At 40.8% G+C, this 13,857-nt stretch overlaps 1 protein-coding gene across 5 annotated transcripts in view; it reads right to left on the bottom strand.

Moving 5' to 3' along the window:
- Positions 1 to 13,857, bottom strand: part of HECW2 (HECT, C2 and WW domain containing E3 ubiquitin protein ligase 2) — a 369,811-nt gene that overhangs the window by 320,363 nt on the left and 35,591 nt on the right. Inside the window, exon 1 of one of the 5 annotated variants that reach the window (XM_019428320.2) lies at positions 5,483 to 5,590. The exons of the other annotated variants lie outside the window; for them this stretch is intronic. The gene's annotated coding sequence lies outside the window, so the exon portion shown is untranslated. Of the gene's footprint in view, positions 1 to 5,482; positions 5,591 to 13,857 lie in introns of those variants that run through there. 5 annotated transcript variants of the gene reach the window in all.

Genomic DNA, 13,857 nt, shown 5'->3' with positions numbered 1-13,857 from the left:
CTCAGCAAAATTATCTGTTCTCTTGTCCATAGCACAAGAAAAGGAATATACAGATGTAATTTCATTCTTGATCTTCCTTTAACAATGTGTTTAATTAGGCAAGTGCCTCTGTTACTGTCACCTTAAACTAGACTGACTTTTTTCTGGCTCAGCTTACCTCACTATAAAACAGTATGAGGTCAATGCTAGATTGCAGAATTTAATTAAATGCCTAAGATGAAAGCTTTATAACACCTCCAATTCTTGTTTTGCATCAAGAACAAGAAACCAAATTTTGCTTGAGGTGAAAATATAATACTAGCCTTGTAAAAAAGGATTACTGTACATAATTTATAACCTCATTTTTGATAGCAGTTATCAGCAAAGGCTGAGTATTTTTTTTATATAACTGCACTCTGATTTACTATTGCACACAATTCCCAGAATCCTGATTTCAGTTGTTTTTACTGTTAATATGAGACTGCTAAAAGGTCCCAATTTTGTGTCCTAAACTAAATGAGATCAGCCAATTGGAAAGTAGTATGTATAAATTTTAATATCCAGCTATTTATAGTCCTATTTCCCAGATGTGTTGCCTGACCACAGGAAAGGTTCAGTCTGGCTGTAAATGAGTCTTCAGTATATGTCAGGACCTCCTGTCCATGTGCAGCAAAAAATCTTTACTCTGCTTTGTTCTTAAATTATGTAGCTCTTCCCTGCCACACACACTAGGCCGCTCATATGTCAGCATTAATACACAGGAATCAATTATTAGCAGCAACATGCTCTGAGATCTCAACTCAGTGAGTCCAGTGAAACATCAGAGGGAATGTGTTACTTTTTTCCTCTTTAAATAATACATACCTGAGGACCACAGAAGAATCTTTTCAGCCTTGGAAATGAAAACCGGGGTTGAAATGATAGTTAAATCCTCTTCTCTTCTGCCTCACTCCACCACCCATAAATATCAGATGAGAGGCTGCATATTCTGGTGAATGTAGGCCAGCTGCTGTGACGCAGGAGGGAGATTTGGGGCTTTGAGATATAAATTTTTCAAAGAACTAAAAGTAGCTCCCAAGAACCTGCTTAACACAACCGCCTGCCTGAGCCTCAGCATTTCCACTGCCAGTCTCTACTGGGGAACAAGATGGGCTTCATCTGCCTCCTCTCATGGTTTCACCACACCGGGCAGGGTTAACCAGACCAACACGACACTTTCATGCTTTTCTTGCCACAGTGTGTGTGAGGGCAAAGCATCTTGCTACAAGCCTCATATACCGAAATCATATCCCATTTCAATTACCCCACAGCTCCCCACATCTAAATGCGGAAATTTTTAAATAGCAAACACTAAATGAGCATAGCAGCTAACTCCTCAACTAACTAGTCTTCTCCACAATGCGCACAACAAAATGACTAGGAAGAAAACAAATTGTCGACATAACTCTTCTTCAACTGCTAAAAAAGCTAGCCCCTAAAAAGCCATATTTAAAGCTTCAAGTCTCATTTCTCACAGCACTCCCAGAAGAGGGAAAACAGATTTCCCAGTCTGTGAAAATCAGTGTTGCTTTCAGAAAGTTGGTAACGACTCCAAATGCAGAAACTCAAAATCAGGATCATACTAAAATAGATGTGGTTGGTCCTTACCACCAATGTGAGACATACAGACTGCTCACCATGCTGGCTTTGTTATTTCTTAAGGGCTGCTTCCAACATAATGCATAAGAAAGGACGCTAGTCCAAATACATCAATGTTTAGAAATTTTATACTGTTCCACATCACATTTACATGCCATAGGCAGTTTGGGTGAGTCTGATGTAATGCCTTGCATAATGTATTGAAAGATAAAGAGATTTGCTAAGGCAAACTACAAGACAATTAATTAAAAGCCTTATCCTCTTACCATATAGTTTTTTAGGTCTGTCTGTGGCAAAGTCAACCCTAAACATATACATAATAGTCCTGGCTAGTCTTACCCACCCCCCATCTCACCCATCCCTAAACTATTAACAGTCACTTTGGAAATGCAGAGGTGAGAGGAGTTCAAAAGCAGCAAAAGTCAGAGAAAGCAGAAAGAGCTTACAGACCTCTTTTGTGTTGTCCCTTCACTTCTGTTCAGAATGTCTGAAATTGCTCACTTCATTATGATACATTGCCTCAGATGTCACCAATTAAAGATATGAGTCAACAAGCATTATTTGTTTAAAAAAAATCCAACCACCTTCAGGGGAATCATTATACTATGAAGAATTTAATTAGATCGCTTTCTATCCTAACATTTATCAGAGAACAGCTACAGAGGAAAGAAAAGGATGACAGAGGCCTAATAATCTGGGAGCACTTTAGAACAACCTGAAAAGGTAAAGTGGGCTCTTAGGAACCATACAGCATCCTAAAAACTCAAACTCTCTTTTTCTAAATGACCAATGTTGGATATGGAGGACACACTTAATAAGTTGGCGAGTAACCTGATATGAGAACCCTCCGATGCTCTGCTAGAATATTCACGGACACTCTAGCTTTGTCCACTTCTGAGTTCGTTAGTTTTCTTGGTTCACCTTGGTGCACGGTGCCACTCTAAACTACGACAGCTGTGGCAGCATCCTGCATAAGGGACTACTGTAGGGGCCACAGGATCACATAAGAGAGCTGAAGTAGAAAAATCAGAAATGTCCATGGGCACTTGCTTTCCAGATTATGTGTCTAAAGCCTATAAATCTTAAAAGCTGGCATGCTCAGCCTCACAAAAGACCTCCTATCTCCATCAACTTCTAGAATTGTTCCAATGATAAGCAGAAAGAGAAGCAAAAAGTATATAATAATTTCTTGAAAAACTTTAGCCTTGCTATTTGGTGCCTAGACCCCCTTCTAGGACTCACTTCCAGCTTGAATGGGAAAAGGAGATTATAAATTCCAAAAAGTTACAGGGCAAATGATCTTCAGACAGCATGTCATCCAATTTTCTGGACTAGAAGCTGAGAGCTATGGGGCCAGTCACCCTCCATATTAATCTGCCAAATGGCCAATGCACTCCATGAATAAACTAATGAGCATTGATCCACCTAGTTAGAAGTCCTGACTTCTTTTTTTTTTTTTTAGATTTATTTATTTGGAGAGAGAAATAGAAAGCACAAGTGGGGGAGGGACAGAGAGAGAAGAAAAGAGAGAGAATCCCAAACAGGCTCTTCGTGGAGCCCAATGCAGGGCTCGAACCCATGAACCATGAGACCATGACCTGAGCCAAAGCCAAGAGTTAGACGCTTAACCAGCTGAGTCACCCAGGCACCCCAGAAGTCCTGACTTCTAACTCAGTGGGTCTTTGATGGCTACATCAGTGGTGGTGTTGGGTGAAAGGCAGCAGCAGCCACAAGTGAACAAGCCAGAGCTCCCCACACATCAGCCATCTCCTGTGTGTGGGATGCATCATTCACCTCAGAGCTCCATCACCTGACTTCAAATACAGAAGCCAAGAGTGGATCTAGTGGAAGAAAAGGAGTAGGCAAAAAGTCATTCCTATACTAGGAAGAAGAAGGAAAACTGTTCTCTGTCCTCCCTCCATATCACAAGCCTCCTGCTCCTGGGAAACAATTCGGTTACCATATAAAGTGAATTAAGCTTCGTGGAAGAACCTGAATACCTTAACACTATGAGAGTTTCCGGTAGACATAAACAAAAACAAAAAGCAAAAAAGTATATCGGGAAAAACTGTTTAGAATTTGAGAATGTGCTGTATATGTATATGGGACCAAGATGAGAAGGGAGAAGAATGAAAGCCTCTGATTTGTAACTATAGAGATCAAACCAACCGATGGTTACCAGAGGAGAGGTAGGTGGGGGGATGGGTGAAATAGGCAAAGGGGATTAAAGAGTACACTTATCATGATGAGCACTGAGTAATGTATGAAATTGTTGAATTTCTGTTGAAACTAACAGAACGCTGTATGTTAACTATATTGGAATTGAAATAAAAAACTTTAAAAAAAAATGAATGAATGAAAGCCTCTGGATAGAAGGCAATAGAGCCAAGAGGAACTCAAATATCCAATCTAGAGACAAGGTAGCTATATCCAAAGGTTTATAATTCAACTGAAGCCAAGGATGGGGAGATGCAGAGCTCTTGACTGCCAGGCAGACCAGTCAGGGCACAGATGATTATAAATATGAAAATACTTCTCGTAAAACCAGGGACAACATGAACCAGGGCAGACAACAGACCAGGCTGAGGTGTGACCGAAGAGCGCTCAGTAGAAAGACTCAAGAGTCTAACAGAGACTGTCGAGAATGGCAATTGTTTCTCTACCTTTTTGAGACCATTCCCCTGCATCCTCCTCACCCCCTTCCACAAAGTGATTTGTCCTTAGTGTAGCTCAATTACTTGTGATTAAGACAAATAAGGGAAATGAGAAAGGCGCCAGTAGCTGTCAAATCTTAAAGTATCTATGAATACTTGGAAAGTTTGTTTAATTAAGAATCCTAAACCCCACCCCAAGAAATCCTAATGCAGGCAGTTCCGGACCACAGTTTGGCAAACACTGAACGACAGAGAGGGCAATAAAAAGGCTAATTTTCCAGCCAGCCCAGCAGCTCCAGATTTGTTTTGACAGCATAAAAGGTACCCTGCACCCTCCACAATCCTCAGAGAGGTTACTGCAAAGGGGTTCTAAAAACCTTGCCCACATTACACTTATGGGAAAGTTAGGGCTCCAATTTAGAATACTCTTCTATCACGGCAGTACCTGAAAGGCCAGTTAATCACAAACTTAGCCAGTGCCCCTACATGCCTACTCATGATTTTTGTTTCTTTTCTTTTTTATTTTTTTTTTAATTTTTTTAACATTTATTTATTTTTTGAGAGAGACAGAGTGCAAATGGGGGAAGGGCAGAGAGAGAGGGAGACAAAGAATCCGAAGCAGGCTCCAGGCTCTGATCTGTCAGCACAGAGCCCGAGGCAAGGCTCAAACTCACAGACCGCGAGATCAGGACCTGAGCCGAAGTCAGACCCTTAACCAACTTAGCCACCCAGGCATCCCAGGATTTTTGGTTTCTTTTAAAAAAACAAAGATTTGTCTTGTTTAAAACTCTGCATCTGTAAAACTATGCAAAGGTATCATAAGCCAACATGTTCTGACACTTTTGGTTTTGCTTGTATAAGGTTTTCTCCTAGGTACCTTTATTTTTACATGAAAGACAATCCTGGTGATATGAGAGGAAACAGAGGCCAGCTTGCTGGCTGCTCGTCAAAACTTACCAGAAATAGGGGCGCCTGGGTGGTTCAGTAGGTTAAACGTCGACGTCGGCTCAGGTCGTGATCTCATGGGTCATGAGTTAGAGCCCCGCGTCGGGCTCTGTGCTGACAGGTAAGAGCCTGGAGCCTGCCTCGGATTCTGTTTCCCCCTCTCTCTCTGCCCCTCCCCACTCACGCTCTGTCTCTTCTCTGTCTCTCAAAAATGAATAAACGATAAAAAAAAATAAAAAATTTAAAAATTTAAAAAAAAAACTTACCAGAAATAAAAGCTTAGTAACGTGCAAGGAAACCAGCTGTTGCCTCCATACCAAATCAGCCTGCTGCCATGGCAGTCTCCTTGGAGCTGAAACACACTTTGAAGGTAGGAAAAAATATCTCAGAACAAAGAAAACAAGTCCTTCCAACAGTGAGAAGTGGTAGTCTGCAAAGAAAGAGTCTATTTAATTTTTCAGTCCTAAAAGCAAGTAACTATTGTCCAAATGGCATGGAAAAGTGGCAGAAGTGCAGAAGTATCCTAGAGCCTTAAGCTGAGACTAAAGGTGGGTTGGAAGAGAAATTCTGGACACTCCTGAGTTCTTGTCTGAGAAACTCAACCACTGTAGGACCTTGGGTGAATCACTGAACCTCTGAGGCTCATTTTACAAATGTGTCAAATGGGGATAATATCCCCCACCATCTCTCCTCACAGGAAGTGGTAAGGTTTGAACGACAGAAAACATGGAAGAGCTTTCCATAAAATACTAGTCAATAAGCAAATATTTGTACACATTTTTATCACCATGATTGCTACTCTGCTGTTCCTTTAAGGCTTTTAAAAATTGAAAGAGCAAGTCGTCGCTGTATCCATTAAATACCTATTCGTTAATCTTTTTTTTTTAATGTTTATTTTTGAGAGACAGAGCCAGAGTGGGGGAGGGGCAGAGAGAGAGGGAGACACAGAATCCGAAGCAGGCTCCAGGCTCTGAGCTGTCAGCATGGAGCCCGACACGGGGCTTAAACTCACAGGCCATGAGATCATGACCTCAGCCAAGGTCGAATGCTTAACCAACTGAGCCACCCAGGTGCCCCCTCATTAATTTCTTTTAAAGTTACTGTGCTATGGGACACCCGGGTGGCTCAGTTGGTTGAGCATCCAACTCTTGATTTTGGTTTGGATCATGATCCCAGTGCTGTCGGATGGAGCCCCACATCAGGCTTCGTGCTGAGCGTGGAGCCTGCTTAAGATTATCTCTGCTGTCAGCACAGAGCCAGTTTTAGACCCTCTGTTTCCCTCTCTCTCTCTGACCCTCCCCCACCTCTCTCTCAAAACTAAAAATAAATACTAAAAAAAAAAAAAAAAAAGATTCTCTCCCTCTGTCCCTCTCCCCCACTCATGCTCTCTCTCTCTAAAAAACAAAACAAAAAAAGTTACTATGCTAAAGAAATCTGTTAATATCAATGAAACTGATCAGTATTTGGTAATCAAGTATAGGAGAGGAATGTATTTGTGCCTAAAAAGTCTAAATCTCTGAATCTTTTTTTTTTATTATTTATTTATTTTTATTCTCACATTAGATAACATACAGTGTAGTCTTGGCTTCAGGAATAGGATCTAGTAAAAAGTCTAAATCTCAAATACTATCTTCTATTACCCATTTTTTTCCTAAAACAAAGAAATCACTATGAGGATGTACAATATTTTTAATCATTTCACTTTTTCCATGGAATGATCACACAAACGACTGGTCATCCTATTTACACGACAGAGAATACGAGTAGTAGCAGCAACTAAAAAGAAAAAAAACATGGCAATTTAGCATTGCAGCAAGAAGACTATACATAAAACTATCCTCAGTTCATCTGTACTCTTCTATCCATCAGTATCTTTATCTTAAAAAACTCTCTTACCTTGGGTGCCTGGATGGCTCAGTTAGTTAAGCATCTAACTCTTGATTTCAGCTTGGGTCATGATCTCATGGTTCGTGGGATCAAGCTCTGTGTAGGGCTCTGCACTGGTGGCACAGAGCCTGCTTGGGATTCTTTCTCTCCCTCTCTCTCTGCCCCTCCTGAGTGATGTTCCCAGAAGCCCCTGGGAGGCTGCCCTCCAGGCTGCCTCTGCACCTTTGTTCCCACCAGCTGAGTCATGTGCCCACCAAAGCCAATTGTGTTTGTTCCCAGACCTGTTTATGCCAGCTCTACTTGTTATTGTTAATTATATAATTGAATTAAATATTATGTAAATCCCAGAAATTTGAGAGCAAAAAGAAAGAGTGGTAGTAACTATGGAAACCAAGTTAAATACTTTAGAAAGATCTGGTAAAGGCAAGCACCTAAAAATATTTCTGTCAAATTAAGAATGAGTAAAGGATTGGAGGAAATCTTAAAATTCTAGAATTCTTGACTCAGACTGCTTCACAAGTCTGCATACTTTCCCTACTGAAGAGGTTGGAACGGCAAAGCATGGAAGAGGCAGTATGGGTGCAGCTCACAGAAGAAAGCCCATGAGGAACCCCCATGAGCAGATAAAGACTCAGAGAGAACACCTCAGTCTTCTCAAAAGACTGGTGAGTGTGCACAGAAATTTTTTAATCTCTTTTTGACTCTCTGTTTTAACTGACTCCACATATTTAAAGACCCCAATAATAAAACATTTAAAAAAAAAAAAACACCTTTTGGCTTTTATTCCAAAAAGACAAGTGTCAAAAACCAGGGGGAAGACTCTTTTTTTATTTAGTGTTTATTTATTTTGGGAGAGAGAGATTTTATCTCAATGTTTTGCAAATAGATAAAGGAAAAGCCGGCCAAATTGAAAAGAACTTGAATGAAATACAAACACAAAACTACAAATTAAAGGAAAGCACAGGACACAAAGAAGAGCAAGAGAAAGGCATGGAACTAAAACCACACTGGACAGAGAAAAGGCTAACCCAATACTCTGAAACACCAGAACTGGTGAAATGAAAAATAAACATGAGAAAATTAAGCAGAAGTTAGAACTTGGCTCTTTAAAAACTACCTCCTGATGAAAGAAACTGCTCATAATGTGATTTTTAGGCATTTTATTTCATCCATAATTTTAGGAAAAGTAATACATACACATCATACAATATTCAGACAATTAATGAGTAAATAATGAAAAGCAAGTCTCCCTCACACACTTTTCCTTCAGCCACCAGTTCGCCCCCAGAGGCAACTACTGTTACTAGCTTCTGTTTCCTTCCAGGGACAGTACATGCATACAAGCATAGATATATTTAAATAATAATATAATCTTAAGCATTAAACTTGGGATAGACAGATACAGGTATTTCTAATAGATCAATGTATAAGTCTCCCAGAAAGTCTCAATCCACTCTTGCAAAATTACCTCACAATTCCACAGGTACCATTTTTGGGAAATGAATTCCATCCAAAGTCCTATTTTCACAGTGTAAAAATAGGGATGGTGCTACTTCCCAAAAAGCAAGTCAAGTCAGAGGTCTCTAAGAGTATTTACATTAAATACAAAGCTGGCTAGATGACAGATCTGATCTGTTAGGGCAATTCACCTCTTCCTGATGCCATGGCCTTTTTAAAAACTGGCATACCACACATACAATGTGGTAATCGGTGTGGGAATTCAAAAGGGAAAAGCAAGAGGGAACAGTAGAGGAGACTCCTATGGGTCTCATACCTCAGGCTTTTCTTGCTCAAGTCCAGACTTTGCATCACCCGTCTCTGGAAGGCTTTGGAACCTGATTAGTTGTTCAGAGCAGACCCTTCTCTCAGGCAAATTCACCTTATTGTAACTCATAAGATCTATGTGTATGATTGGGGCGGGGGGGAGGGGTGGGCGTTGGGCGTGTATGTATGTGAACACATACACTTACAGAATGCCAAAGTATTCATTTACAGGAAGAACTCTGTCAAGGAGCCATAAACACTCAACATGGAGGCAAGTGCATTTTCCTTCTGTGGGCACATACATGAAAATCAAATAACCGAACTACAGAAAAACTGCCATTTCCACCTATCCAAATCCATTCCTCTTTATTCTGATTACAAAATTTCATTTCTGAGAACTGTTCATTCCCCATTAACAGAACTTATGGTTTAAATGGTTGGGTGGGCACATGTCCCAGGAGTGGCCAGTCCCAGAGCTGAACCTGTCCCAGTAGTTGACAGGATTGTTAAACTGTGAGCAGGGAGATGCAGAAAGCCCCCTCAAAATGAGAGAGCTTTGACTGAAAATGAAGGCAAGAGATGGAGAGAGACGTTGCTTCATAATACCATTTAACAATGAAGCCAAGCCATGCCTGCGACCAGGATACCCAATGAACTTTTCACTTATGAGAGAAAATAAACTCCTTTCTTAACTCACTTTGAGCTGGGATTCTATCTCCTGTAAACAAAAAGAAGTCCTTTCTTCTTGTTTATATAAGTGCTTTCACAGAGAAAATGGAATTCGACTAAGGAAGGTTTATAATATGATTTGAATGCTTAATCAACATCAAAGTAGCTTAATGCATTAGTATCCACACCAAGGCAATCCAACACTCATCCTTGGGCATCCTTCTGTCCTTCAACATCTGACCAGAGCCACTTGCACAGACACACTGTTTCTTAAACCATGCTCATTATGTTCAATCCGCCTGGCAAGCCTGTCTCTGCTCCATTTAACCAGCTCTCAGAGGGCAATCACATATCCCTTGTTCCCAAGTTCTTATGGGGATGCATCACTGGATCTCAAGTACCAAGAATAATCGAAAACCACTTAATAGATTAAATTCTATGGCACCCAAGAGAACTCGTAACGCATTCAAATTAAATGTTGTGAATTTCTTCCAGTGAATTCTAGCATCAAAAAATCATTCACTGTAGCAAAATGACGTACTCAACAGTTTCCGACTATGGGAATATATCAATGATATTTTCCACTAAGGTGAACACATAGCTCTGATACTTTGATTAAGGTCGGTTCTTTAAACCCACATTATTTCGATTACAAGGAGTTGTTTATGCTCACTCCAATTTGTAGGACAAGACAAAAGTATACATCTTTGTAAGCTAAGCTCCAATCGGAGCACCTGTTAGGCAAATAATGGCTGCAGTGTACCACTTTTTTCCTCCTTTCAGGCACAAATCCTGTGTGTGGTTACATTCTTTGAGTGCCTCCCCCAGCACCACTTCCCAGCCCCTTGTCCCAATTAACCCACGCCATGGAGAGAAGCAAACAGTTTCTCTCTCCTCAAACCATTATCATCATTTGCTTCTGTCGCCCCCACTAGACTCAGCTCTTTGGATGACTTGATCACTAGTCTAGCACAGTGTCTGGCAGACACTTTAAACATCAGTTGTGTGGATTTAACTACACTTGTCGACAACTTACCAGAATATCTGGTCTGTGACTTTTATGTCACTGTTCAGTTTCAAGCATCAAGGAAAGTACTGGAGAGGAGTCTTAGAAACTTGGTGTCTGCCCTCCCTCCAAGAACAAGGGGTCCTGAAACAGGTTCTTTTGAACAAATTTTCAACCTTTGTAAAATATATCCTGCAACCCTGGCTACAGCTCTCTGGCCGAGGGGTTGGTGCTTGACCTAAACGTGTCAGATAGAGACTGGACACGAGGAAGGCCACTGGCCTCCAAGGTGGCCAGGCATGAGAGCTGAACCCCAGGAGGGACAAAGTGTACTGAATAGTGATGAAGCAACTCGGTAAGATCCCTTCTCAGAGTGTGTGAATGCAACTCTGACAGGGAAAGCTGTCAGAGAATAGCACAGAAAAAAAAATCAAAAGAAAGTAAAAGCTGAAACTCTAAAGCAAGAGAAGCCAAGAATAATTCAAATCTTGAGGTCTGTAGGGGGAAGGAAGCATTTAAGACTACAGAGAAGACACAGCAAGAAGCGGAGACAAGTAACAGGAAAGAACTCCAGCCACTATAATGTGGTCTCAAATTTCCTTTACAATACAACATGAGGTCGGTGGATGAAAAGGCCACATTAAGAGACAGCTACTGTAAGTTTTTCAGTTATCTTTACCTCTACTAAAGAGCTGAGGTTGTCAATTATCAAAATGGACATTAGAAGTAGGCTTTTATTGTTGAAATCAGAGACACTTAAGACTTCTGAGTTGGCAGGTTGCCTGGGTGGCTCAGTCAGTTAAGCGTCTGGCTCTTGATTTCAGCTCAGGTTATGATCTCATGATTCGGGAGTTGGAGCCCCATGTCAGGCTCTGCACTGTCAGCACAGAGCCTGCTTGGGATTCTCTCTCCCTCTCTCTCTGCCCCTCCCCACCACACATGCACAAGTGCATGTGATCTCGCTCTCTCTCAAAATAAATAAATAAGCTTAAAAAAAGGATTGTGAGTTGGGTATAAAAACTTCAGGGGTACCCCACCATTTCATGAGGGGTATAATCTCACCAGGCCGTTCTCAGGAACAGGCCCCAGGCTGGATTCTGCACTCAGGCACAGTTTACTTAGATGATCTTAGTTGTCCAATGCCAACTCTAAGTTTAATTGAATCCTGCCTCTACAACATTGTGATATTTGCCTCAAGTGAATCTCTTAAGCAAACCAAGGAACATCCAAAGGGCAAAAATACAGACTTTATTAAACTTATAAAATAAGTTGTAGGTATATTTGTATGCCCTCTTACAAATGTACATTTGGCTTTCATATCTAGAGATGGGGGAACTGGTGGGAGACCTGGAGCCCTTACCTTCCTCTAACTACTGGGATATGTTCATTGGGGCTTTAGACTCGGGTGTGATTACACAAAAACCAAAAAGTAAATGGTTTGAACAAGAGCCATATTTATATCTTAATATTTAACAGTCCAGATGTAACCAGTCCACACTGGAAAATCTTCCACTTCCAGTTCCAGATAGCTCTTTCAAGTATCACCATCCCCTAGTCAGTTGGAAGGCAGAAAGAGGAATGGAGGGTACACTCCTTCCCCATTGGCCAGATTTTACCACATGATCATGCCTAGCTTCAAGGGCAGCAAGGAAATTAATCCCTACACTAGCAACCAAAGGAAAACTAAGTGAAATTATACTCTCATACATCAATTGGGGGCCTTCTTCCCTGTGCAGCTCCCATCACCTGAGGAAACTTGAGTGAGATCTGTTCTCCACAGTATGTATGAATTTAATATAAGCATGAAACTCACTGCTTAAATAACACCAATAAGAAATCCACTATGAAGTCACTACATAAAACTGACAAATGTTTACAAAAAGAGAAAAAAAATAGTAAAAGACCTGAAAGATAATTAGGTAACTATTATATGAAGGAAAATCTGGATGATCTGAGAATAAACCACACCCTTGCTCCTAACCTTCTTCAATCACCTGAGAGACTCCTAAATCACATGGGAAAAGTAGCTCTCCTGCCCTGCACTGAAAAACCCACACAGGTCATTGTAATAACTAAAGGCACTGATTAAATGACAAAGTAAAATCTTCCTCAGCCTTTAAATTGCACTACTTGGTTAGAGCTGCCATAACAAATACCGCAAACTGGGTGGCTTAAACAACAACTTTATCATCTCACAGAGATGGAGGCGAGTCCACAGTCCAGATGTCAGAAGGGTTGGTTCTGTGAGGGAAGGATCTAGGCCTCTTACCTTGGCTTGTAGATGTCTCTTCACAATGTCTTCCCTTTACGTGTGGCTGAGCTTGAAACTTGACCTTTTTAGAAGGACATCAGTCACACTGTATGAGGGCCCCCCCTTAATCACCTCATTTCAACTTGATTACTTCTGTAAAGACCTCAACTCAGAATAAGTTCACTTTCTGAGGTATTTGTGGTTAAACTTCAACATATGAATTTGCTGGGGGCAGTGGGGAGAGATTGGGGCACTACTCTAAAACTTACTCTTATAGTTTTTGTTCCTTACAAAAAAGGGGTTTTTTCCTTACCCAAAAAAAAAAAAAAAAAAAAAAAAAAAAAAAGCCTTTTGTGCTTTTGTGTCTATGAAGACAGATTATAACACAAGCAACTTTCTTCATTGTTACCTCTGCGTCTTCCCAGAAAAACTGAACAAGAAATGATACTCATTGCAAAGCATATTTACTAAACAACTTGATCGTTTTAGGCAATGCTATAATATTCAAGGTTGTACTGGCCCACAGACCATTTCTCACAAGATACGTGAACCAGCAGGAAAAAATGAGAGAGGGGATGGTTCAGTGGTTTGAGAGGACAGTCATTCGTCAGGGTCTAGTTGACAGATTTCAAAGGACCTCAAAGGAAAGACAACATTGTAACTTGCTGGGCTATGCTAACAATACAGACTTGCCCAATTCTTGGGTTTTCAATGATCAGAGACTTGCTCCTTGGTCACTTCTATTTGAGATTTACTTAACTTAATGGTGTCAGTACTCTGACCTTGCCTATCTGCTTACCTTTGTGAACTGGATTTCAGTCTGCAATCTCAGGCTGATATCTGACACTAGTTTGGTTAACTCATCTACTTGTTAATGCCCCGGACCTGCAGAGGTAGACTGGCCTTCCATCCTTCACTTGTATTAGATCCTAAAACCTGCTTTTAAGTCTCCATTCAGATTTCATTCCTGGTCCTGACAAGCAGCTTTATTTTCCAATCCCAACTTAAATTCCAGTCCTAATGGCGACGTGACTCCCCTACAAATGAATCACAACTGGGAAGCT

This window comes from Panthera pardus, unplaced genomic scaffold (assembly GCF_024362965.1).
Source record: "Panthera pardus isolate Hobbes unplaced genomic scaffold, ASM2436296v1 HiC_scaffold_10, whole genome shotgun sequence".
Lineage (NCBI taxonomy): Eukaryota > Metazoa > Chordata > Mammalia > Carnivora > Felidae > Panthera > Panthera pardus.
The sequence above is the reverse complement of the archived record's forward strand: the minus strand, read 5'-3'. Positions and strand labels throughout refer to the sequence as shown.